We start from the raw sequence: 27,423 nt of genomic DNA on the forward strand, positions 1-27,423 counted from the left end.
CCGGTCTCTTCCTCTGATATTCACAATCTAACAAGTGGTCGAGAAGGCCCTTTATTGCAATGCAATAGGTCTTGCATTTGCAAGAGTTTAAGCAATTAGTACTGTTAATGACAGTGCCTTTTATTTATGCTTTAAAACCCAAAACGTAAATAAAAGGCATTGTAATTTAACAATGCCAATAGCTCAAACTTGCGTGAAGGCGAGACCTTTTGCATTGCAAATGCTTCTTTCATTAATTTATTACCAACGTTCGCAGAGCATAAGGATTAAGGTTAGGCAGGCTAGTTATACCCAGCGGGCAAGTTTAAAAGTAGACTGACTTTTTGCTCGATATTGCAGTGGGAAATCCGTCTGAACAACTGCTTTCCGTGAAGGTGGGGGATACTTTAGAAGATGGTGGCGCACCAGGTTTGCCCACGCCTTATATCTGATTATTTTTCCTTTACCGACATTTACAGACCCAGTGGGCGTAAGCTCAACATCACCGCGAGCAGTTTAGGCGTCCACCCAATTCACTCCGGCAAAAAGTAGGAGGGGAGGGATGGAAAGGGTGTCGCCTTTCATTGAGAAGCTGAGTGTGCAGGTCTCGGCGAGAGAAAACAGTCGCAGTTTCACACGTTAGACATCGGTGGGGATGCTTATGTTACCGTGAGACCAACGCTGCCATTGTGGATCCAATTTAGACCATTCGGAATATTGTTGACTGCAGTTTACCAGGCAGAAACGATTTACAAAAATAGTTCAGCCATCCACGAGATTTTTTGGAAGAAAAAGATCCTTCACTCTCCAAGAAGGTAGGATTGGAACAAATTATTATTTTTACTACGTCGTTTCGCACATGATTATAAGTATACAATAAATCTGTCTTTAACTGGAGTGCAAACTTTGTTAAATTATACGGTCGAATTGCGATAATGTGTACCTGTCCATAGTTGCAGTTTATCAGTGGTGTACTGGATGCACATGTAGTCCAATGAATATTCGAGAGTTTTTACCTACTGATATAAAGACATTTCACAACGTCATACATGGCCTGTGATGATGCATGCCTTATCAGTGATTTGTCAATGGTTTGAATCTGTTTAAAGCACACCGAGATAAAAAAAAAAACTGTTTTTAAACCGCATAATGTAACACAAACAACCTATTAGTATTGAGTCACTCACTTGCAGTAAGGATTTAAGGGCATATTATCAAGAGCGGCGATAATGGGCTTGATAATATGCCCTTGAGAATTCCCATAGAAGCCCATGTTCTCACCAGAACATGGGCTTCTATTGGAACTCCCAAGGGCATATTATCAAGCCCATTATCGCCGCTTTAGCGGCAGTTTCCTGCCGCTAAAGCGACGATAATTTTAACGCCGTTTCTTGATAATATGCCCCTTAGTATCACTGACATGCTTCTTTTACAAGAAGCAAAGATGTCAAAAAATGTAGCCTAGCTCGTGTGCAGCAAGTCTCATCAAACAAGAGACATGGCCTGGCTGTGTTAAAATATTTGTCTTTATGTAACACCATACATTCTACTAGACACAAGACAGCAAAAAGAAATTACCGTTTTAGAAAAATTCTCACACCTACACTATACATCTGAAAATACATAAGAAAGTCGCAGAGGATGAGGTCAACGATGTAATTTCATCTCGTGTGCAATGAAGGAGTGGCTTTCTAAAAATGTAACAACATACTTAAGACATGAAGTAATCATGTCTTCTTTAAAGAAAGGTGATTGCGGGGAGGGCATGATCAGTGACATTTAATTTGGGCATCACAAATAGGCAGCTGGGTCCGAAACCAGTGGATTGCATTACCAAATGGAATGCGATTGACCAAGTTGTTGAAGAAAAACAGTTTTCTTTTCTTTTGTCACTTAAATTTTGAGTTTTAGTGTGCGTAGGCGAAATTGGAAAGTTGTCTTTTACCTATTTAATCGAATTTGTGAAAAAATTGCTGGCCATATTCTCAAGAAAGGGCGATACATTACTGCCGCTTTTATCGGCAGGAAACTGCAGCTAAAGCGGCGATAATGGGCTTGATAATATGCCCTTGTAAATTCCCATAGAAGCCCATGTTGTGTGTTAACATGGGCTTCTATGGGAATTCACAAGGGCATATTATTAGGCCCATTATCGCTGCTTTAGCGGCAGTTTCCTGCCCATAAAAGCGGCGATAATGTATCGCCCTTTCTTTGTAATAAGGCCCTGCCTTCGTTTGGCATATTTGATGGAGATGAACTAATATTATTTTATTATTTACGAGGGAATTAAAAATGTCGAAAAGGCACTTTTTATGCATAACAGTATTATGTAAGTGCTCCTAATAATAAGCAGTCTGTTAGCATTTACAAAGAGATTCTATGTGCCAACTATTGGTGACCGCTAAAATACATGCAATTCAATTACGGAGGCAATGGATTTTTTTGTGCTGCGTAAGATGGGGCAGATTTATGTCGGACTTGCGCCACGTTTAAGCCGCCATTGCATCACGCAACGGCGGCGTAAATGTGGCGCATCCCTGTGACCCATTTACAACGTGACGCATCTAGGCAGATGCGTCACTTTGTAAAGCCCTGCGCCACATGTGGGCGTTCCGGCGCAGGGTGGCCGTTCCGGGGCAGGTGCGCCTCGCAAAAGTGCCTGCGTGAAATCTACAAGATTTCACGCAGAAACTTTTAGGCCAATGCTGCGTCAAAACCCTGCGCCTGCTTGAAGCAGGCGTAAGGCTTGAAGCAGCATTGGACAGATAGGGCCCCCCAGAGCATTGCTGGAGCTGCGTCGCGCTTGCGACGCAACTCCAGCAATGCGCCGCCTTTACGGCACTGATGCGTCACGCATCTGTGCCGTTTTTGCCCCATGGTGCGCCGTATTGTAAATGCGGCGCACCATGGGTGGCGGAGCTGTGGCGCACAATAACTGGCGCATCCCTGGGGATGTGCCAGCTATTGTAAATCTGCCCCGATGTTTTAGTGCATTTTTCGGGCATGTCCCTGGTGTAACTGTTGAAAAAAACACTGGAACAACTTTCGGCTGACGGGCTTTCAAGATTATAACCTAAAACCGACAAAACTGTGAAATTGGACAGTTACCGTGAGGTTCACATCTTTAACCCCATTGACTCTCAGATGCACTGCCCCTGGTCTCAAATATGATACCACATATGATTCAGCAGCTGCTACTTTCATGAGTAGCTCGCAAGTCCATTAAATACAGTTATATGAATAAGTCACATTTCAATAACAACAATGCACAGACTTCCCCTTCATCCTTAGACAACGTCAAAGAAGATTTTTTTTAAAAGAGAAGATTGTGAATTTAGAAACCATTAAAAAAAGAAAATAAAGATGAAGTCTGATCATTATGTTTTTGAAATGTGACGTAATCATAAATGTATTATGGACTTGCGAACTGCTCATGATAATTAGTAGATGCTGAATCATTTGTCCTGTTCGATTTTATGGAGTTTTCTCCAGTGTGCAACACTGAGGAGACTGGTCTGCCAGGTTCGTGCAGCACTGTTCCCTACTCTTAAACCTTTCCTGGTGATAGGCGCGTTGTCGTACTGCCTCGGTCTCTATTTGTAAATCACATGACGTCACATAACACTAGTAGGTATAAACATTATATTGCTATGTAATTATACGTGCAAGGTTCCAGTAGTTCGGTATTAATGTTCTTGTAAATAATGGACAGATACTTGTTTTTTCTAAATATAATCATTAGTAGTAAATAATATCCTCAAACTTATAGGTTGTAACTGTAAGCCTTTCGTACCCCAGTCAACATTGTGACAGCAGTGAGATCATAGACAATTTCATTTGTGCAAATAGAGAGTAAAGGTGCTTGCATTGCATTCACTAGCAGTACTCACAGACATTATTTGTAGGTCGAACGATCACTGCCACTTTCCACATGCAGCTGTCCTCATAAACAAGCATTTGCATAACCAATAGGCTTGCATTTTGTATTGTTTATAAAGTTTGCACATAAACATACTAACAGAGAAGGAGACAACATGTATATAGTGAATCATGTTAACATTGAGATAACAGAACCACAGCAAGTGTTACATGTTTGCATTAGTACCTTCAATGCAGCAATTAGGAAAAGTAGGAGATGCGTATACACATGAGTAAAAGGTATGCATGAACGTGATTTAATATATAGCATGGTTATGTGGAAATTATAGTGCTATACATTAGATATTTATATTTTACTTCTAGTGAAGTATGTGAAAGTTGTGCACTAATACACAGAACATGTACTATGCCCATGCTTATGTCCCACACATAAGGAAAACTGCAATGCTGCCAAAGCTGGACATGTGTAGTATGTTAGTGATGCTCCGTGAAACACCTTTTCACTATCACATAGCCAAAATGATTGGCCATATGAAGTGGGATAGTGGAATAGTGGAGGGTGCAATGGGGAGAGTTAGTCGAAAGGGGGGCATGCATGTTGAATGGGGGAGCAGGACCAGGTTTACCCTGGTACACCAAGTGCAACAATTTTGTTTTTGCCCCCCCCCATGACCACCTTCTCTACGACTTCCCTCACTACCATCCTCCATCAGTGCTTCTCATCTCTCTGTAGCTCTTCTCTCTCTCACACATACATTTAATTTATTTTAAAGCACCATTTAATTTATAAATGAGAATGTATTTCTGCCCAAACAAACATTAGGAATAGATAGTGAAAGACTGGGGAAAAAACACATAACGCTCTAAACCTGTACTGTGCGGTTTGCGTGCAGTTCTTTCATGACAGTTTATAAGTCACTGTGCTATATTAGGATCGTACCTACAAACTTAAACTAGCAAAAGGATGTCCATGACAAAAGCAGTAACTCACTGAGCTCTCCACATAAAACACATTTCTGTGAGCTGCATTGTACTATTCTTTGCCGCAGTCATATTAACCCTCTGCACTACTTTATGATGAGTCAAACATCACTAGTCAAAATTCCACTGTCTCTCCAGCAGGAACAATATTCACCAGAGTTATCTTGACATTTGTATTGTTGCCTGAAATTTGCTGGACACACAGGAAACTCAGCTTCAGGGGCTTATAAACCCATAAGTTATTTCTCAATACACCCCCCACACTACACCCGAAGGTCAGCACCAGGTGCGGCTGCATTGGGGGTATCGCCCTTAAGCCGGGCCTGTGGGGGAGTTCAGGGTGTGAGTAAATACTTCTGATGCCTATTTTCCTGTCAAAGCTAGAGCTGGAATGTGGATGAATGTGTCCCAGGTCTTTTGGCCGTTTAGATATGTGGCTGGAATGCGAGTAACTCAGTGAAAGCCCTTCTGACCTTTCAGAGGCATGTCTGGATGTGTCTGACTCTGAATGTGTCATACTGGCCTTTTAGAGATGTACCTAAATTCCTGGCTGATCTGCCCCAGCCCCACTAGCCTTTTACAGAAACGACAGTAATGTGACTTTAACTGCATCAGCCTTATCCTGTCAGAAGTGTGTTTGGCTTGTGAGTAACTCTGTTCCAGGGTTATTACCCTCTCTGAAATGTACCTCTCTTGCGACTGATTCGCCGTAATCTTCCTGGACTATTCAGAGTAGAATCGGCATGTAAATGACCCGACCCAACCTAATTGTTTTTCTCAGTGGCACTGGCCTGTCAGGAATTATATCACTCCCCCAGAGGTCAGTTTTCCATCCATTACTATATGTCTCCTGAAGTCCGCTTTTGATCTTGCGTACAGTAGAGTAAACACACAAAGTGATATATTGTTAAAACGAAGATGGGTATAGTTTTACAATTCTAAAAGGGCCTGAGTCCCCTATGCATTTTTTGTGTTTCAAAAAAATCACATTGCAGGTTTGAACAGCACATCTTTCATGATGTCAGGTTAAAAACACAGTAGATTCATGAGCATGTTTTCCAAACTCACCAACAAAAAAGGAAGCTACAGCTGTACATGACCTGTCTCCCTGCTAACAGAGGATATTCCATGTGCAGATTTCCTTTGCAGTCACATAGCAGGCATAAGGTTCAGGCACCCTTAGGTCAAGCTTCTCAAAAAACATAAGTACAAAATGGGCATCAGAAGTGCAGGTTTGGCTCTCACATGCACTAAGGGGCTTATTTATGAGAGCCCTGCATTATTTTTGCACCACGTAAAGTGGTACATGCATGACGCAAGGCTCTCAATCCAATTTGTGAAGCCATGCAAAGCCACTCAGCATGGCTTTGAGTGGCCTCGTGAATCTTGAGTAAGGAAACGCAGTGCACATCGCTGCATCGCCTTACTCTGCCCCAGAGACACATTCCATGGGTGTTGTGGTTGGTTTTCCCACGCAACACCCATGTATTTTGACGTTGCCCCAGATTTACAAATCATGTAAATCTGGGGAAGCGCCAAAATCCATATGCCTCCGGAGGCGAGGCGTAACAAGGAGAAATATCTCTATTTCTCCTTGTTTTTTTCCTCGTTCTATGTGTGCTGCCTTTTGCAGGGCACATGGAAACATTAAAATGTCTCTGAGGACTGTCCCTTCCTGCACAAAAATAATCCTGCATGCAGTGGAAGCATCATTGCACTGTGGTGCAAGAGTGCCTACGTTGGCAGTAGCCTGCCGAAACAGAGCCAGTGCAGGGAGAAAGAACATGAATGCACAGTATTGCATAAATGCAGTGCATTCCTGCCCTTTCACTTTGGCATAAGGCAGTGCAGCAAGGTGACTTGCTGTGCTGCCCTTTGCCAAAATCCCAAAAATAAGGGTGCAAGTGCGCGTGGTTATAAGTACGTCTTGTTGGTTTGTATTGGTGGCGCTGTTTTATTGTGCCAGTACATAGATACATTTAGGAGCATTGGTCCCTCTGTGCACATGCAAGACTGTAAGGGCCATGCGCTTTCTCCTTTGTGCATGTATATGTGCAAGTGTTCCTGCACTAATAAAAAGCCACATCTATTGGCTTTTTCAACTATTGTTGAGACCGGGTAGCAAAGAAAGACAAACCTTTACGAAATTAGGCTAGATATTGAAGTCTCTGTTGTCTTTTCAAAGGTGCAAAGTACACCTGACATGCTGCTGCTCATTCCCCAGTCATGGTAGCCTGTTGGTGGGCCTGTAAAATGGCTGACCAAGGAGCCGCCATCTTGGGCTACTAGAAGTGTGCCTGATTGATAGACGCTGCCATCCCTACTGGCATTTGTGAGATGCACTTGACCTGAGCTTGAATCTGTCTTAGCTCCACTGATCTTTCACAGCAATTGAATTGTACTGTACTGCAGCATTCATATAGTGCTTACTACACCTATATGGAGCGAAGAAGCATTCCTGCTCTCTCACAAGGCTAAGGACAGTGTTGCCTGACATTTTGATAAATCTGTCCCTTAGTCTTTTATTTCCATATTTGTAGCTTAATGAAATGGCAGTATCGCCAATGTGTTGAGGAATACACTTTTTTGTGTGATTATAATGAAACAGTCTAGGAGGGAATAAACACATTACCACCAAACCATTATGATATGCCCAGCACGTTTTTTTGGTAAGTGAAAAGCGTAGTTTCTACCTGTAACAAGCTGTTTGTTTAAAATCTCGTCACACCGAGTCATTTCTGTGTCAACACCAATGGTGCAGTTAAATCTAATTATTTGGGCATCTATTGATTATATTTGAAATAGATAAGATGAATGTTAAAAGTAGTATGATATGGGGAACTCCTGCAGTACTTACGGTTCGCTTCTTATAGCAATCTCATATGTATGAGACAGTCTTCTTTTTTTTTAACAATATTTATTTAAAAAAATCAATCCAAATTACAGCAATACATAAACCATGGTAGGATACATATTTTGTTTATTTCGATTTGCATTTTCGTGCCCACATGCTGGGGGCAACAGATTATCTACAATACATTAATCAATTATCAGCAACATTAATCCCTCTCAAATGTTTTCAAAATATTTGGAACATAAGAGTTGTACCAATTCATAATATCCAACGTTATTCAACTTAACTAGATTGCTTGTCCAAATATTACTATTCATGTGAAACCACTGTCTCAAGACTCAGAGTCTTTTTCTGTCGAACAAGTACTAAAAATAATAAAAAACTTAAAACCTGAGCGAGCTCCAGGCCCTAATGGTCTACCAAATGCCCTGTTTCGGCACGACCCTCCATTCTTTCCTCGCCTCCTTACTCCCCTTTTTAACAAAGCCATAACATGCGGTTTGATTCCTGAGTCTTGGAGAGGAAGTATCCTTAACCCAATCCACAAGTCTGGTTCCCGCTCGGATCCCTCCAATTACAGATTAATCGCATTGATAGATGTGGAGGCGAAATTATACGCATCCAATCTCTTGGTTGAGCTAGAGGCTTGGGTCAGCAGATCAAACTTAATACCCTACACACAAACTGGATTCCGGGCAGGGATGGGCACCCTCACCAATATTTTAGCGGTTACCCTCATAGCCAATCAGTCATTTGCAAAATCTAGGCCCCTGTACACCTGCTTTATCGACCTAAAAGCGGCTTTCGATAAAGTTTCAAGAGCCAACTTATGGGCAAAAATGCAAGACTGGGGGGTTCCGCCACGACTCCTGAAGGCCATCATCAATCTATACTCACATACGTGGGTACAAATAAAGAAAGGAGACGGGTCCAGTTTAACCGGCAAAATTCCAACATTCAATGGGCTAAAACAGGGTTGCGTACTGGCACCCTGTCTATTTAACATCTACACCTCCGATCTCGATAAGCGCCTCAGGTTAATCCAAGCAGACCCTCCAAAATTGGGAAAAAAAACGATCCCTTGTGTCCAATATGCTGATGACATCGTCCTGCTAGCACAAACTCCCATAGGCCTACAGAAACTGATCACAGAACTAGGAGACTATGCCACCTCGAACCAACTTACGATTAACCATAAAAAAACAAAAGTTATGTGTTTCTCGAAATCTATTAAAACACCGAAAAGTCTAACTTTTTCCTGGAATTTGGGTGAGCATCAATTGACAAGGGTTACGTGCTACAAATACCTGGGCTTTCAGTTAGATTGTAAGCTTAACTTCAAATCACACTTGGACCAAGGTCGCTTGAAAGCCAAACAACTGTTGTTCGCTTTTAAAACTCTAAGGAAAAAACTTATAGGATGCTCCACTGCCCACCTGCTTAAAGTGATTGCTGCAAAATATTTACCTTCCATTTCATACGGCTCAGAAATTCTGAACACCAAAGATGCCACAGTCCGAAATACAGAACAATCTACACTATTTAAGAGACTGTTCACAATTCCGCTACACACCTCACAGGCACAAATCTGCCTAGAATATGGTCTAAAAAATCAGATTATGGCCAGACAAGGCGCCCTAGTAAAATACTACTGGAGGATGAGGGAGGCAGAAGATAACACCCTAGCCCACTATTGTTGGGTCGAGATTGAAAACCAAAAGAGCCTAGCTAACTCAACCACAGCAGCCCTGAAGGAATCCCTGTCGGCATTACAGCTAGAGGATGCTTGGCTCACCCTCACAACGTACTCAGGATTTAAAATCGTTGTCAATAACGCTATCAAACGGACCTCTTGATTAACTGATAAAACGTCCTTTGCAAAAAAACATCATGCCTGGGCTGTGATTAAGGATTATCAGAGGCTGAAGCCGCAACAATATCTTTTGGAACAATTCTCCCACCAGAAAAAACATTATCTGACTTTGATACGCATGGGGTCTTTCCCCTCAAAGGATTTGACCCCAAAATGGCAACAAACATGGCCAACCAAGGAGTGTCGTCTCTGTGGTCAAGGGGAAGAGTCGCTACTACACTTTCTATGCACATGCTCTTTTTTATTGGAAGCCCGAAAATCCATTCTCCGGGAGGCTCTAAGGAAGGAACAAAAAAGAACATGTAGAGCAGCGGTCATTAAATGTCTCGGAGGATCGTCAATTCCTCTGTCCTGTAGAGCCATAATACTATGGAAAATCGCAGCAAAAGAACTGGTAAAATGCGACCCTGCCAAGCAGCCAATTAATTAGCAGATTTTTCCCAAATGCATTGTTATATTCGTCATTATTTTTAAAATAATAAGTATCTCCTTATTCAGACATCAACCTCAAGCCTTTTTAGGTTTTTTTTTAAAATGTATATTCTAAAGCATGGTGTTTTATGATGGTTGTCCATCCTTTTATGATTTTTTTAATGAATCAAATAAAAGTATATTTGACTTGACTATTCATGTGAAACCACTGTCTGAGCAGCGTGTTCATAATACAAACTGCGATGTACACGAGCCGGTGTTAACTTTGATGGTGGGGGGAAAGAGGTTGCTCAGTTTAGTTTCCACTCAATAGACTAGGTGCGTCTGGGCCTGGCCAAATTAAACGACATCTGAGTCCGTGTGCAGTGTGCACGCGCCCGGGTATATGCTTGCCTTGATCAAGCGCATAAATATTAGTGTACTATTCTAGGTGGTCCATTGAGCAATGTTGGTTTTACTGCTGGTATATTACGGATTAGTGCGTGTCCTGCTAGAATTGGATTCTATGGTGGATAAATAATGTTGCCAGTCAACAGGTTGCACCCCAGATATCAGACGTGGAGCATGGGAGGCCTGTATTTCGTGTTCGCCCAACAAGGCCCGGCGAAGGGCCACTAACCAAACCTGGATGCAGGGGCCGGCCGGAGATGTCCAGACCATAGTTAGTGTGAGTTTAGCCAAGACCAGCGCTAAGTCCAGAAACTTATTAAGGGGCATATCAGCAAGGACCGGTGATAATTATCGCTCAGCGCACTTAGCACGAGGATAATTATCGCTGGCTAACGCTGATTTTTATCGCTGAGATAGCGTGCTATCAGCAACGCTCATCTCAACAGCGATAAAAATCAAGGCGCAAGCTGCCAAATGTGCGATTATCGTTGGAAATCCAGCGACAACCGCACAGCGTTTGGGGAATGCTTGCTGATAGGGCAGGGCAGACTTAGTCATGATATCCACCTTCCATAGGATATCATGGCTAAGTCAGATGAAAAGCAGGCGTAAGGAAAGTAGCGATAACTGAGGTTAGCGCTACTTTTCTTATCGCTCTGCAGGTTAGTGTGAGGCCAGATACTATGAGAAATGTCGGTTAGCGACATTTCTCCCGTTATTCTGGGGAGGAACGCCCACTTTGCATCTCATTAGAGATGCAAAGCTGGGCGTTAAGGGAAAGGGCGCTGAGGCAAGGATTCATGCAATAGCCTGACCTTGCTAATAGGGCAATACAATTATCACCGCTTTCCGGCTGAAAGCGGCAGCTAAAGTGGTGATAATTGCCTTGATGATATGCACCTAAGATTCTTGTGGCGTGCATTACGTTTTGTAATGCCGAGCAAGTAGTGTGCGCCCTGGAGGGCGGAGCTTGCCTGGCCGCAAGATGGCCGCAATGTAAAATTGCTCCCGCCGACATCGCCACAATCCTATCAATTCAATTTCATAAAGCTTTATTCGGAGCATAAAAAACATGTCCATAACAGCACACACAATTAAAAAAACAAAACATTTCATCAATTTAAAAAGAAACACATAATACATTATTATCCAGAAGGGGATGGAATAAATAATTAAAATGATTAAAAACACATACTTTTCCTGGCACTAATTGCTTTAAGCAGGAAAGTAGCCGTAAAGAAGCAAATGTCCGGATGGTGCAGATTAAAAAGCAGTTTCATAGAGTCAGTAATTGTTCTTACCCCAAATCTTTTCAACATGGGCTTTAAGAAGATTTTCCGTAACTCACTATACAATTGGCATGATAAAAGAAAGTGCGTAGTGCTCTGCTCCGCATTATTATCACAGGCACAGGGTCCAGTAGGGCGTATTTTTACATTGGGGCACGCAACCAGATAGTGTACTGTTCCCATCCTCATTCTGGTCAGCACAAACTGGTGCGTAGCTCTGGTCACCTGTGTCAAGTATGGATGGAGTCCGATAAAATCATTCATGCTATTGTACAGGATACAAGTAGAAATTTTTGATTCCTCCAAAGCACGCCTCTCTGCACAATAGTTCAGAAAAGTGTTTTTCAAATTAGACTTGGAGATGTCAGAGGCATAATAACGATCATTGGTCATATTAAACCCAAAAACCTTTTGAAAACAATCGATAATATATTTGGCCCAAGGGATCTTTAAGTGCTGGTCCAAAGTGAGGCAATCCTCGATAATGGCTCTGTTCAGAGAGGTACCATAATTCAGCCATACCGAGCTCCACAATAGTAAGGGTCTTAACATAATCATATAATTCAGGGATTGAATCCCTGTTTCCTTATGAACCAAGTTGTTGGAGGTAGATTTGGGTAAGCACAGGAGCCTTTTCAGAAAATTATTCTCCTCTACCTGTAGACTCCCGGCTGGTGACACACCCCAAACTCCAGCCCCGTAAAGGGCAGCAGAAAGACATCTAGATTGAAATTTTTTTAACATGTCCTTAATGCGTCTATTCCCCAACTTCTTGGCAAATACAAAAACCCTATTAGCACTCCTAATCATCTTTGTTTTAACAGCTTTATGTTCGGTATCCCAGCTGCCATTTTTTGAAAATGTGATCCCCAGATAGCAAAAGTTATCAACTTTTTGAACCGGTTCACCTTCTATGGAATAATGGGAATTAACTTTCGTTTTAGCTCGTCCAGGCCCGCACTCCATCACATAAGTTTTCGACCTAATAATCACCAGTTTCCTACTTTTGATGAACTGTACAAACCTGTCCATCAAGCGTTGGAGACCCAGAGGGGTCCTGGACAGCAACACGGCGTCGTCCGCATAGAGTAACACAGGGATGTTAAGGTTGTTAACTCTTGGGACGTCTGCCGTAACTGTCTGCAGAACAGAATCCACCTCATTAATGAAGAGTGTAAAGAGCAGGGGTGCTAAAACACACCCCTGCCTAATTCCCCTCCCGATCCTGAACTTGCTCGTACACTCCCCATTAGGTCCATACCGAACACTGGTGCAAAGTTTTTCGTACAGGCGGGCCAAAAAGTAAACTATACCTTCGGGAGCTCCCATTTCGATCAGTTTAGCTCATAGTATAGCGTGGTCTACCATATCGAAAGCGCTGCTTAGGTCAGCAAAGCATTAGTAAATTGACCCTTTTTTGGCCTGGGTATATTTCCCTACCAAAAGTTCTAAATTCAAGCACTGCTCAATGGTGCCACGACCTTTTCTGAACCCAATCTGACTATTGGTTCAATCAATCAATCAATCTAGACATTTGTAGAGTGCACTACTTACCCGGAGGGTCTCAAGGTGCTTGGGGGGGGGAGGGGGTGCTGCTACTGCTCGAACAGCCAGGTCTTGAGCTTCTTCCTGAAGGAGAGGTGGTCCTGGGTCAGGCGCAGGTCGGACGGGAGGGAGTTCCAGGTCTTGGCGGCCAGGTAGGAGAAGGACCTTCCTCCTGTTGTCGTTCTTCGGATGCGGGGGACGGCGGCGAGGGCGTGACTGGCTGATCGGAGATGGCGTTTGGGAGCGTAGAAGTTGATGCGGTAGTTGAGGTAGCTCGGTTAAGATCTCATTGGTCTCTGCCCATTCCTCTAATCTGACTAAAAGGACCCGACTCATAACTTTTACAGATGAGTCCAGTAAGGATATTGGCCGGTATTTTTTTGCGTCGCCCCGGTCACCTTTCTTAAAGATGGGGACAATTATTGATTCTGCCCATGTTGACGGTATCTTGCAACTAACTGCTGCATTAAAGATCTTGACCAGCAATGGGCCCCAAATCTCCGGGGCAGTCTTGTACACATCTATGGGTACCACATCAGGTCCCTGGGCCTTCCCTCCCTTACTGGCTCTTATACTATCCATGACCTCAGCTGTGGTAATATTTAAAGCAACGATGGGCCAGCCATCTTCAGAGGAGGCCGGTCTATTACCAGAGTCAAAAATAATGGAAAAATGTTGAATCCATGATTCCATGCTCACATTTGAAGTAAGCTCTGGCACCTTCTCGTCCTTAAGAAATGGACTGTTCACAGTAGTCCAAAACAGTGTGCAGTTCTTCAATTCTGCTGCTTGGCTAAGGTTATCCCACGCTTCCTGCTGGAGTTCAGCCTTTCTGCGTTTAAGGATCAAATTATAATCCTGCCTAAGTTGAATCACCAGACTCTTATCTCTAGGTTTAACTGCTAAGGCCTTTTTGAGGTCTCTCCGGGCGGTAGAACAAGCATGGTCGAACCACCCCCTTTTTTGTCTACTCTTGTGCCCCGCTACTCTAGTGAACTTCCTATTGATGATTGCGTTAATTCTACCAAAGTGATCAATAGTGACAGCCACGGTTTCATCCTGTTCGAGGATCGCCGTAATTTCTGTCAAACAGCTATTGATGATGGAATCAGATGTTATTTTGGCTTTATCTCCTTTCCACCTCAACCTAAAACCATTTGGTCTATAGGGTTCGATATTAACAATAGTACCCAGATCGAGAGTGGAGACAGGTTTCCAGATCATGGCTTCAATAGTTAAGCAGTTATGGTCACTTAGCATAACATCAACCACCTTGGGCTCTGAGCAAAGAGGGATTAGGTTAGAGGACATGCACATAAAATCAATGACAGTATTAGCCCCCCTCCCTTTGAAAGTCGGTAAACGTTCTCCCAGGTCATTCTTTTCATTTTCCATGATTTCCATGTCATAATCTATCAGAAAGTTATTCAGGGTTTCTCCATACAAGTTATGGGGAAAATGAACATCAGCATCCCCTGAACGATTATAGATACCACATAACTTCTGAGATGATAAGGGGCAAACTGAAATATTAAAATCCCCCACAAAAATAAATTCATAAACACCGTTAAAATTATTCACAATATTACTTAGTGCATTTTCTAAGTCATTAATTACTGTGTGCCTAGTACCATCAAATATATTATTGTAAAAATTAATCAGAAGTATATTTCTACCCGCTTCTTGTGCTAGCCATAAAATTTGGGAGTGAGCCCCCACTACTACATGCTTTTTCACAGAAATTGGTAACTTGACTGAAATCAAAACCAACAGCCCTCCTTTTGCTCTGCCAAAGGGCGATGCCAAGGCAGGAAGTTCATAGGATACAAAGCCATCACTGCCCTTAAAATGTTTACACCAGGTTTCCTGTAGGCAAATGATATCAAATAAACTAATAAAATCTTTCCATCCTAACATGTCGTCCTTGGCCATCAGGCCTGCAATATTCCAGCTGGCGATATAACAAGTTTCCCTTATCCTATGATGGCTAACAATAGGCGGTCCATCACTAAATACGGACATGTTCTCATCTAAATTAAAAAGCTCTATATTGTACATAAAATTCTCATCTTCTCCTCCAACAGGCATACATTTTACAGTCACATTATTAACCTGTTCGATTTCGGGTGTAGTTAACTCTCCAATATTATTTCTGTTTACATCCCTCCCGATTCCCAGGCCCATCTGATGTCAATCATTTTGGTCCAGAAAACTCAATGTCTGGTACCTATTCTGGATTGGGACTTGGTAGACCATCCCATTAGCAGGTGAAAAAATACTATCGCAAGTGGGTACTAGGTTGGGGGTGTGTGTTATAAATCTGTTTCCGCCGGGGCAGGGTTCAGCATGTGCATCGGCAGAATAGGTCTGCCATCCGGAAAACCAGGGCAAAAGGTGGGTAACACAGGTCTATTTCCAATAGATGGAAAATTGAAATTGTTCTTTGCCCCCTCCCTACAATTAGCAGAAGGCAACCTGTTAAGGTGCTTATAAAAATAGCCCAATGGTCTTGCGACGACATCTGTCTCTGACTGCGTAAGTGCAGCTGCTCTGAGCAAGACCGTCGCAACATGTTGCGGATGTTTAAAATTTATAATCACACAATCACCCCCACAGGTCTTCCTGGTATTACCAATCCAATTGACTCTTCTGATAGAAATAATTTGATCAGAGTAGCCAACTGGGTAACCGCAGTGGCGGTTTAACCATGAGGTTGTTTTGGTTTTTAGGGAATCCGCTGACTCCTGGGTATATGGGGCCTGAGTTAGAGTCGGGACATTAGTTAAGACCACAACATAGGGTACACATTCAGGGGGAAGGTCTACTGGGCGCCTACATATCCTTACAGGTACCCCATCAGTCCCCCCTATGGCAGCAGGCGTAGCTGACACAACTGGCACCGAAACAGTCTTGTCTCTGTTTGGTGCTGGTAATGTTCTTACATCATGATGTGAACCACCCAACACTATGCTTGTTGACCCAGCTGCCGGTACCTGCAGAGGTCGGCCCGTATCCTGTACTAATGGGCGTGCCAATACAGGTAACTCTTTAGGTAGTTGTTTCCCTACATTGGCAGTAGGGGAGGCACTATTTGTATGGCGTGGTTGTACCTTATCCTGTTTAGGTGCTGCGTGTGGGCATGTAGTATCTTTAATATTTGATATGGATTTATCCAAATTAACTGCATGCTGATCCACCACAGCCCTCAATCATCAATTTTAACTAACAAAGGCTCTACAACCATTTTCAGTTTATCATCGATAGTACTCACTTACAAGTCAATTTGGGTGGTATTAATGGAAACACAACTGTCTTTAGATGGAGCCCCTTTTTCCTCAATGTTCTCCTTGTGTATGGTGTCTTTTTTATTTTTTATTGCAGAATGGTTTCCCCGTTTAAGAGCTGTTTTCCTGCATGCTCTCATAAATTTTGCAGCCCTAGTGGACTGCTGAGGGGTACCTTCAAGGGTCTCAGACGGGTTCAATATATCTTCCAACACAGTCAAGTCATCAGGAGCCTCAGTGGATTCAACATTGATACCGATGTTATCAGTCTCAACTGCTAAAACAGTGTCGTTGGTGGTATTTATATCAGCATTATTGGGATCTGAATATGAAGCCAGAGGGAGGTCTGGTAAATTACATTTACCAAGCGATTTCCTTCTATTGCTATTAATTCTAGTGACTACTTTCAATAGATAGTTGTCTGGTAGGGTAGATTGAATAGACATAATGGGGGTAGTTCAGAAGTCACAGACGGTTATGAGGTCACAAACAAAGTTTTGAACACAATTTGCCACTAGCCCTGTCAAACTGGGCACATACTCACATATGAAGCCAAGGGGGGTGGCCCGTCCCGTCCCTGGTCGTCCCCGGACGGCCACAGACGGTCCCGCCCTTGTCCCGGGCTTCTCCCGGCGATGCGGGAGGCGTTCCGAGTTCTTAAAGCGCCTCCGGGCGCGTGGAGAGCGTCAGGGTTGTACGTCACCCCCGGGGCTTGTGGGAAGGGTAGTTCGCCTGGTTGAACTACACCGCGGCGAGTCCTGGCAAGTCCTGCCGTTCCCCTCACGGCGCTGGCGGTGAAGAGCTGATGCCGTTGCCCTCGCGGCGTGCAGTGAGCCTGTGCCAAAAATTGCCCCCAGGAGCGTTCGGCGCTCCGAATTCTTAAAGCGCCTCCGGGCGCGTGGAGAGCGTCAGGGTTGTACGTCACCCCCGGGGCTTGTGGGAAGTGTAGTTCGCCTGGTTGAACTACACCGCAGCGAGTCCTGGCAAGTCCTGCCGTTCCCCTCACGGCGCTGGCGGTGAAGAGCCGATGCCGTTGCCCTCACGGCGTGCAGTGAGCCTGTGCCAAAAATTGCCCCCTATCAATATTTGCTTAATCCATGGCCGTAGAAGTACGCAACTGAGCTGCACGGACGAAGCTCTGCACTGGCAGCCTACCGGTATCGTTGACCCACGGATTGCTGCTTCCACTGTGCAGAAAGCAGACCCGACCTGCCAGTGAGGGTGGAGCCTACCTGATCTATTTTGTGGCCTGCACTGCACGTGAGATTCCTCATTGCAGCCAGTACGAGGGGCGTTGACAGTGGATCGCTGTGCACCGTGGCGGTGCCCGGATTCACCCTTCTGACTCCTATACAGCCACTTTGTTGCTGGGCTCGTGCTGAGGTGTCGGGTGCCCCGTAGGTGTCGGGCCCGGCTTTGCGCTGGTTTTCCCTCAGCGGGTGGAGCCCTGCATCTGAACTGCTTCCTGCCAGTGTGGCGCGATTCGATAGCAGAGGCCCTGGAGCGTTCCGCGGCTCCACATGTGCTGCGACCCCCTGGGCTTAGGCAGCTCTTGGATTGATAGACACAACAGCGCACGAGCAAAGATCATGTGAATATACACTCCCGAATGTGGCGTTGGGCAAAAATATTTTTGTGGACTGAGCCTGCCTTATCATGGCAATTGCTTGATGGCCTGTAAGGCTGTGAGGCACCTGGTGGGAACACAATACCACCACTGCAGTAATCATTAGCTAGGTTGGGCCGCAAACAACTGATCTGGAGCGTGCTGTGGCCTGTCTGTGTAGAGCGGGGTCTGCTTAGACGCTCTGTTTGTTTCCTGCCATCACTGCCTTGGGCCCAATTTTAACAGCATTTAACCACAGTATCCCTGGGTGTGGCTGCCTCCTAGTTGAAGGCCCTAAATAGAGGAACACTGATGAGGCCCCGGGCACCGGGGTTTTCCTGCACCTTGAGGCTGTGCCGCGCTAAGAAGAAATAGGTAAGCCTGATAAAACCCAATCAAAGTAATTGAGCGAGTTCACCGCTCACTTGCGACCCAGACCTCCCCCGGGGTCCCTCCGCACCCCATTATAGCATGCATCCTCAACTATCGCGACCGAGATGCTGGGTTGCGGAAGGCAAGCGAGCTGTGGCCTCTGAACCACGAGGGCTCAGCGCTATGTTTGTACCCAGATTTCACCCCACAGGCAGGATGCACGCAGGAGGTTTGCCCCTGGCAAACGGAAGCTCAGAGAGCTCAACATTGTAAATGCTATGCTTTTCCCTGTTCTCTTGACGATGACATTGAATGGCAAGGCACAGGTATACACAGATCATAACTCTTCTCAACAGGCGCTTAAGGGTTATAATAAAGCGCAGACCCACGGCAGGTGCAGGACGGGGCACCAGAGAAAATGGCCCTGCAAACTCGCTTGACCAAAACGACTGACGTATTGTTGATTAAGGTAAGGTGCTCAACAAGTATGACAACGCTAACGCCGATTAGGCACAATATTGACTTCAAAGATAGCCATATAAAACATGGAATGCATGCTTGGCAGGTGTAGTACCTCATGGGGTGGAATGTTTTATCATAAATAGTCTAATATTGCTTAGAAAACAAGGAAGGGGTAGGAGAGCAGAAAACAACATTCTTACATAATATGTGGTCAGTACTGCTGCCCAATGATTTGACAGTTTTGCTGGGCTCCATGCCCAATAGTTGTAGCCACAGATAGATAAGATACCCAGATAATCAAAAGGGGAATGGATCACTTGACCTGTTTTTTAACCAGGGTCTTGGGTCCTTACCATCTAAAAGAACTCTCATTCACATGAGGAAACGTTGGAGCAGTATATCTTGATTTTCTGCTTCAGTTATACCGTGAAAAGCATCATCATGGGGTCTTTATTATGCTTTCCTCCACCTGGAGGGAGACCAACTGGTAATTTCAGTAGTGATCAGAAATAGTGAGTGAGTGTGCTAAGTGAAGTTAAAATTACCTCCAATCCTCACTTTTGTTTTATTATTGTAGGGAATGGGGTAAGGTTAAAAGAATATGTGGTGCATGGACAGACTGGCTACTACTGATCTATAGCACCTGTTTTAAAAGATATGCAGTCGACATGTTTCAGCCCCTATGGCGCCCAGTTGGGTCTGCAGGCTTTCTTTAGGACCAGTTTGGAACATGTCACTGTGAGTAACATGTGGAGTCAAATTGTGCACTTACCCTTCTTCATAGTGGGCCTATTTGCGTACTGTATGGTTACTGGTCAGTAGTACCTGTAACTTTTATTCCTGCCTATTAAGCTTCATTCAGGGACAAGCGGAGAGGTATTATGTTAACTCCGCCTTATGGAGTCACATACACAACAAATGCTAGCTCCGGTTCTTGTGTACCGCTCCAACGTTTCCTCTCCTGTCTCCTTCTCCATTTCTACAAACCAGCCAGTATAAGCATTCTTCTTTCCATCACCTATAACATGTCATTGTTGAAGCTGCTATTACATTCTGGGTCTGTTTATATAATTTGCACATGGCTACCACCTGATTCAAGTTGGTGGTAAATTGCATGTGCCAAATGCTCATTTTGACTTTCTAATCACAATTTGCTATTGCCAACATACCCTACGAATAGCAATTTCTTAATACCAATTACGTTTTGTGACTTAAGTTGCCAAAAATATGAATTTGGTGAAAATATGCATTGTAAAAAAATTCTGCAAATGACTTTTATACATACAAAAATGCATTTTTTGTATTCAGTAATTAGTTTGCGATTGCTTACCGACAGACGCACCGGCATTTTGGATTCGGTCAATGCCATGGTACACACGTGGCATGACTTCATGAAGAGACAGGCGAGCACTCCCCACTGACTCCACTAGAGTGGTGCCATTGGATGCCAATTAGCAGGAAAAGAGAGGTAGTTACGGCTCTAGAGTCACTCAATATAACTAAAATTGGAGAACTCTTCCTATCTGGGAGCGCACGTGATTGGGCTGCGATTGAAGCAGAGAGGCATGACACCCTCCCATTGGTGTGATTTAATTTCCACAGGATGTTGCATGCCCTCCGGCAGTTGCTGGGTCATGACATGGTGGAACCCCCGGAGGTCACCCCCTTCTCATTCATGTTACGCTTAGAGTCCACCAACAAATTGGTCTCCAAAATGTACAGTACAGTGCAGGGCTACCGTAAGAATTTTAATACTAAGGTTCGGCTGGAGTAACAGAATGACTTAGAGGTGGTCCTTGATGACGACACTTGGAGCTACTGCTGTGACTCAATGCGGTGTATCTCTTTAAAAGACCAACATCGTTTAATACACTTTAACATTTTTAAGAGAGTTTACTACACACCAGCCTGCCTGCATACATATGGTTTTCGTGAAACGTCGGCCTGTGAACAATGCAGGGCACACTCTGTGGATTTTCTTCATGTGGCCTGGTTATGTCCAGAAATAGCCAACTATTGGAGATGGATATTTCAAAAGTTGAGTGAAATCACAGAGACACCATTATCCCCAGACCCCTGGCACTCCTGGGTTTTTCAAAGCAGATACAGAAGGACATCCGCCAATGATAGAGATGGCGATGTTGATTGCAAAGCATAGATTGGCCATGCGCTGAACACGTGCCGGTGCCTACTCTGGCAGAATGGTCGAACGAAATGCTCTTTTGCAACACACAAACAGAACTATGGGTCATATGTATCAAGCAAAATTGTGATCGCAAATGCCGAAATTCGCAGAATTTCGGCGTTTGCAATCGCAATTTTGCTTTGTGGTATGTATGAGGCAAAACTGCGTGCGAAATAAGGAATCACAAAATTTGTGATTCCTGATTTTGCAATTGCATTTAAGGAATCGCAAATTTTGCGATTCCTTAACTGCATTGTAAGAAGCACCAAAAAAGTGCAATTTGGCCTTAAGGAATCGCAAATTACCACCAACTTCAAGTTGGTGGTAAATTGGGATTTCTTTGAAAAATTCACTTTTTTGCATTTTTCAAAGTGCAATGTGAAGCACATATGTGCCCTTAGGGCATGTATGTGCGCCACATGTGCACCCATGCTTATTTCAGGGGTGCAACAGGGTGTCCTTTTGACACCCTTGCACCCTTGAAATTGCATTCTCAATTTGCGATTCGCTAATTGCGAATCGCAAATTGAGAATGTCTTCCCATTCATTCCTATGGGCCACTAGGCCCATAAAAATGGATCGGGAGGTATTCCTTAATTGCGAATCGCAATTTGAGATTCGCAATTAAGGAATATGTAGGATTCGCAAAATGTATTGCAAATCCTATATACATGGCATTTTGCGATTCTCAAATAGCGATTCGTTAAAAATCGGTATTTGAGAATCGCAAATGCGGATTTTGATACATTTGGCCCTATATAGTGAATTACTCCCGCCTCAAAACGATCCCAAAAATTTCTGGTGGTTATATCAGAATTATTTAGCAGGGAAGGTGTTGAATGTACCAGGGGAGTGTGTCGTTACCAGGTTGATTAATTGCGCTCAAATAAGCCCACTGGGTCTGGTGTTGAGAGGGCACCGGGCATCCATTACCTACTACTCGTTTGAGGCTCTGATGCGCACGCTGTCCCCCCCCCCCCCCAGATAGGATGTGTTTACAATTCTGTAGATGTAAAATGCTGCCGATATCGGTCGTGTTGGTCCATGAACTGGCCTACCCCGCAGTGTCTTAACCATGCTTTTAATAATAAAATGCTATTATCATGTATGTAAACTGTGGTCACTGTTAATGTATGTTATAGTGGTTGTTTTTCTTTCCTTTTTTGTTGCTTTTTCTTTATTTGTATGTAATCATATGCAACAAAACTCAATTAAACAAGCATTTGCAATGCAATAGGTCTCGCATTAGGAAAGTTTGAGCTATTGGTATTGTAAATGACAATTTTTGTATTTATGGGTTGGGTTTGAAAATAGCGAAATTAATAGCTTTGTCATTTACAATGCCAATAGTTATAACTTTGGCAAATGTGACACCTATAGCATTTGTAGTGCAATATGTGTTGTATTTACGTGACTTAGATGTATTGATATTACAAATAACAATGGTTTTTATTTTTTTAAAAATAATTAATACTTAAATAACAGTTAGTGTAATTTATAATGGCAATAATGTAAACTTTTGTAAATACCTTTTGTAAAGATTATGTTCATTGTATTTTATTATGACGAAAATCCAAGAAAAGAAGTGAAAAATTAACATCTTTTTGTGACATTTGTAATAAAGCTTGAAACATTGATAGAACATATTTGAACCAGTTGTTGTTGAATGGTTGCACAGATTGATGCTGTGGTAGCGCATAGTGATGCTGTGGTGCCCCTAAGTGATGCTGGGGTGCCCCTGAGTGATGCTGTGGTGCCCCTGAGTGATGCTGAGTTGATGCGATAGATAGACAGATAGAGTGAGTGCGATAGATAGAATGAGGGCGATAAATAGGGTGCGGGCGATAGATAGAGGGCTGGCGATAGATAAAGGGCGATAGATAGAGTGAGGGCGATAGATAGAGGCAGCGTGATAGGTATAGGGTGATAGATAGAGGGCGATAGATAGAGTGAGGGCGATAGATAGAGGGAGGGTGATAGGTAGAGGGCGATAGATAGAGTGAGGGAGATAGATAGAGGGAGGGTGATAGATAAAGTGAGGGTGATAGATAGATAGAGTGAGGGCGATAGACAGACAGATAGAGTGAGGGCGATAGATAGAGTGAGTGCGATAGATAGACAGATAGAGTGAGGGCGATAGAGTGAAGGTGATAGATTGATAGATAGAGGGCGATAGAGTGAGAGCGATAGATAGAGTGAGGGCGATAGATAAGATAGATTGATAGTGATGGGCAATAGATAGATTGATAGAGTGAGGGTATAGATAGAGTGAGGGCGATAGATAGAGTGAGGGTGCTAGATAGATGGATAGAGTTATTATTTGGTGTGCAATTATGTGGCACTGAGTGGTATTTGGAGTGTATGTTGCATTGAGTGCAGTGTAAATATGTAGCATATAATTATATGGCACTGAGTGGTATGAGCGGGTGAAATTCAAAGCGTTATGCACAGCCCATAAGATCTTGCATGGCAAGGGCCCCTCTATCCTGTCCACTATGGCACGCCCCTACAAGCCCACACGCCCACTGCGTTCGGACCATAGACATCTTCTACAGTCAGCTAGAATAAAAAGAGCTCGCTCTGGGGGCCGGCGTTTTTCAGTGCAAGTGGCGGCACTGTGGAACTCCTTGCCCTTTAAGATTCGTTCAGAGCCCAATATCTTGCACTTTAGGAAACTCTTGAAGACGCATCTGTTTCCGGTGTAGTGACTGAGTAGAGCTTTCCTTCTTGTGTCTACAGCGCCGGGATGCCCCTGGGTAACTGAGCGCGGTATAAATTTTATATAATAATAATAATAATAATAATTATATAATAATAATAATTTGGAGTGTATGGGACGCTCCCGGGCCGCCATGCGCTTTATAAATCCTTTTTCATTTCATTTCATTTCATTCATGTTGTATTGAGTGCAGTGTAATTATGTGGCGTGTAATTGTGTTGCACTTAGTGATATTTGGAGTGAATGTTGCATTGAGTGCAGTGTAATTATGTGGTGTGTGATTATGTGGCACTGAGTGGTATTTGGAGTGTAGGTTGCATTGAGTGCAATGTAATTACATGGCATGTAATTATGTGGCACTGAGTGGTAGTTGGAGTGTATGTTGCATTGAGGGTGCAGAGTGTGTGAGGGTGCAGAGTGTGTGGCCTAAAGTAGTGTGTGGGCACAGTGTGTGTGGCCCAAAGTAGTGTGTGGGCGCAGTGTGCGTGGCCTAAAGTAGTGTGTAGGCGCAGTGTGTGTGGCCTAAAGTAGTGTGTGGGCGCAGTGTGTGTGGCCTAAAGTAGTGTGTGGGCACATTGTGCGTGGCCTAAAGTAGTGTGCGCGCGCAGTGTGAGTGGCCTAAAGTAGTGTGTGGGCGCAGTGTGTGTGGCTGCATTGTGTGGGCGCAAGGTGTGTGGCCTAAAGTAGTGTGTGGGTGTAGTGTGTGTGGCCTAAAGCAGGGTGTGGGCACAGTGTGTGTGGCCTAAAGTAGTGTGGGGGCGCAGTGTGTGTGGCATAAAGTAGTGTGTGGGCGCAGTGTGTGTGGCCTAAAGTAGTGTGTGGGCGCAGTGTGTGTGGCATAAATTGGTGTGTGGGCGCAGTGTTTGTCGCCTAAATTAGTGTGTGGGCGCAGTGTGTGTGGCCTAAAGTAGTGTGTCGGCGCAGTGTGCGTGGCCCTAAAGTAGTGTGTGAGCGCAGTGTGTGTGGCCTAAAGTAGTGTGTGGGCGCAGTGTGTGTGGCATAAAGTAGTGTGTGGGCACAGTGTTTGTGGCCTAAATTAGTGTGTGGGCGCAGTGTGTGTGGCCTAAAGTAGTGTGTGGGCGCAGTGTACTAAAGTAGTGTGTCACCTCATTTTTCAGCAGCGAGCGCAGATGCTCTTCGAGGGTCTTTGCTTACTTTTCACACAGTCTAAAACACAAGTCTGCCCTTACTTGAAAGCAGAAAAAGGGTGCGTTCCTGAGTTGTGAACAGCTAATGTGAACATGAGCTTAGAGAGCGAAGTGGCGTGCTGTAGGGGCAGCCTGAGAAGATCAGCAGGAAACTACATGTCACCAAGAACGCAGTGCTTTAGTCCTGGATTTTACTGTGCATTCTGGGGACTGTAGTTCTAGTTCACTTCTCTTGCTCTAACGTGAAAACAATGATTTCTATATGAGACAAGTTTAACCTATTAGCATTGTAAATGACAATGCGTTTCATTTCTGTTTTAAAAACAAAAACATAAATAAAAGGCATTGTTATTTACAATGCCAATAGCTCAAACTCGGGTAAATGCGAGACCTGTTGCAATGCAATAGGTCTCGCATTTATGAGAGTTTAAGCTATTGGCATTGTAAATAACAATGCCTTTTATTTAGGTTTTTAAAAAGCAAAACAAAATAAGAAGGCATTGTTTTTTAGAATGCCAATATCTCAAACTCGCCTACTCGCGAGACCTATTGCATTGCAAATCCTTGTTTTATTTGTTATGTTGGCAGTTCTGGGGCCTATACGTTTGAGTGCCGTTAAAAAGATGCTGCTGGCAACGCTCCAGAGTTGGATGAGTTATCATCATGAAACCAAATTGTGAGTTTGTGTAGAACAGCAGTAACATTGACCTGTTGTGACCTGCTATAGCATTTGTAATGCAATATGTGTTGTATTTACGTGACTTAGATGTATTGATATTACAAATAACAATGGCTTTTAATTTTTTTTTAAATTAATACTTAAATAAAAGTTATTGTAATTTATAATGGCAATAACGTAAACTTTTGTAAATAACTTTTGTGAAGATTATGTTCAGTGTTTTTAATTGTGACGAAAATCCAAGAACAGAAGTGAATTATTAACATCTTTTTGTGACATTTGTAATATAGCTTGAAACATTGATAGAACATATTTGAACCAGTTGTTGTTGAATGGTTGCACAGATTGATGCTGTGGTAGCGCATAGTGATGCTGTGGTGCCCCTAAGTGATGCTGGGGTGCCCCTGAGTGATCCTGTGGTGCCCCTGAGTGATGCTGAGGTGATGCGATAGATAGATAGAGTGAGTGCGATAGATAGAATGAGGGCGATAAATAGAGGGCGGGCAATAGATAGAGGGCGGGCAATAGATAGAGGGCGATAGAGTGAGGGCGATAGATAGAGGGAGGGTGATAGGTAGAGGGGGATAGATAGAGTGAGGGCGATAGATAGAGGGAGGGTGAGAGATAGAGGGAGGGTGAGAGATAAAGTGAGGGTGATAGATAGATAGAGTGAGGGCGATAGACAGACAGATAGAGTGAGGGCGATAGATAGAGTGAGTGCGATAGATAGACAGATAGAGTGAGGGCGATAGAGTGAGGGTGATAGATTGATAGATAGAGGGCGATAGAGTGAGGGCGATAGATAAAATGAGGGCGATAGATAAGATAGATTGATAGTGAGGGCGATAGATAGATAGATTAATAGAGTGAGGGTATAGATAGAGTGAGGGCGATAGATAGAGTGAGGGTGCTAGATAAATGGATAGAGTTATTATTTGGTGTGCAATTATGTGGCACTGAATGGTATTTGGAGTGTATGTTGCATTGAGTACAGTGTAAAAATGTAGCATATAATTATGTGGTATTTGGAGTGTATGGGACGCTCCCGGGCCGCCATGCGCTTTATAAATCCTTTTTCATTTCATTTCATTTCATTCATGTTGCATTGAGAGCAGTGTAATTATGTGGCGTGTAATTGTGTTGCACTTAGTGATATTTGGAGTGAATGTTGCATTGAGTGCAGTGTAATTATGTGGTGTGTGATTATGTGGCACTGAGTGGTATTTGGAGTGTAGGTTGCATTGAGTGCAATGTAATTATGTGACGTGTAATTATGTGGCACTGAGTGGTATTTGGAGTGAATGTTGCATTGAGCGCAGTGTAATTATGTGGCGTGTAATTATGTGGCACTGAGTGGTATTTAGAGTGAATGTTGCATTGAGTTCAGTGTAATTATGTGGCGTGTAATTATGTGGCACTGAGTGGTATTTGGAGTGTATGTTGCATTGAGTGCAGTGTAATTATGTGGCGTGTAATTATGTGGCACTGAGTGGTATTTGGAGTGTATGTTGCATTGAGTGCAGTGTAATTACGAGGCATGCAATTATGTGGCACTGAGTGGTAGTTGGAGTGTATGTTGCATTGAGGGTGCAGAGTGTGTGAGGGTGCAAAGTGTGTGAGGGGGCAGAGTGTGTGGCCTAAAGCAGTGTGTGGGCACAGTGTGCGTACCCAAAGTAGCGTGTGGGCGCAGTGTGCATGGCCTAAAGTAGTGTGTAGGCGCAGTGTGTGTGGCCTAAAGTAGTGTGT

The 27,423-nt window shown here is 43.7% G+C and overlaps 1 protein-coding gene across 3 annotated transcripts in view; it reads left to right on the plus strand.

The window, feature by feature from the left end:
- The first annotated feature begins 595 nt into the window (after nucleotides 1-595).
- VIT (vitrin) overlaps nucleotides 596-27,423 on the plus strand; it is a 1,955,513-nt gene continuing 1,928,685 nt past the window's right edge. For all 3 annotated transcript variants that reach the window (XM_086927073.1, XM_086927074.1, XM_086927075.1), the window contains exon 1: nucleotides 596-794. The gene's annotated coding sequence lies outside the window, so the exon portion shown is untranslated. The remainder of the gene's footprint in view (nucleotides 795-27,423) is intronic.

This window comes from Lissotriton vulgaris, chromosome 6 (assembly GCF_964263255.1).
Source record: "Lissotriton vulgaris chromosome 6, aLisVul1.2, whole genome shotgun sequence".
NCBI lineage: Eukaryota > Metazoa > Chordata > Amphibia > Caudata > Salamandridae > Lissotriton > Lissotriton vulgaris.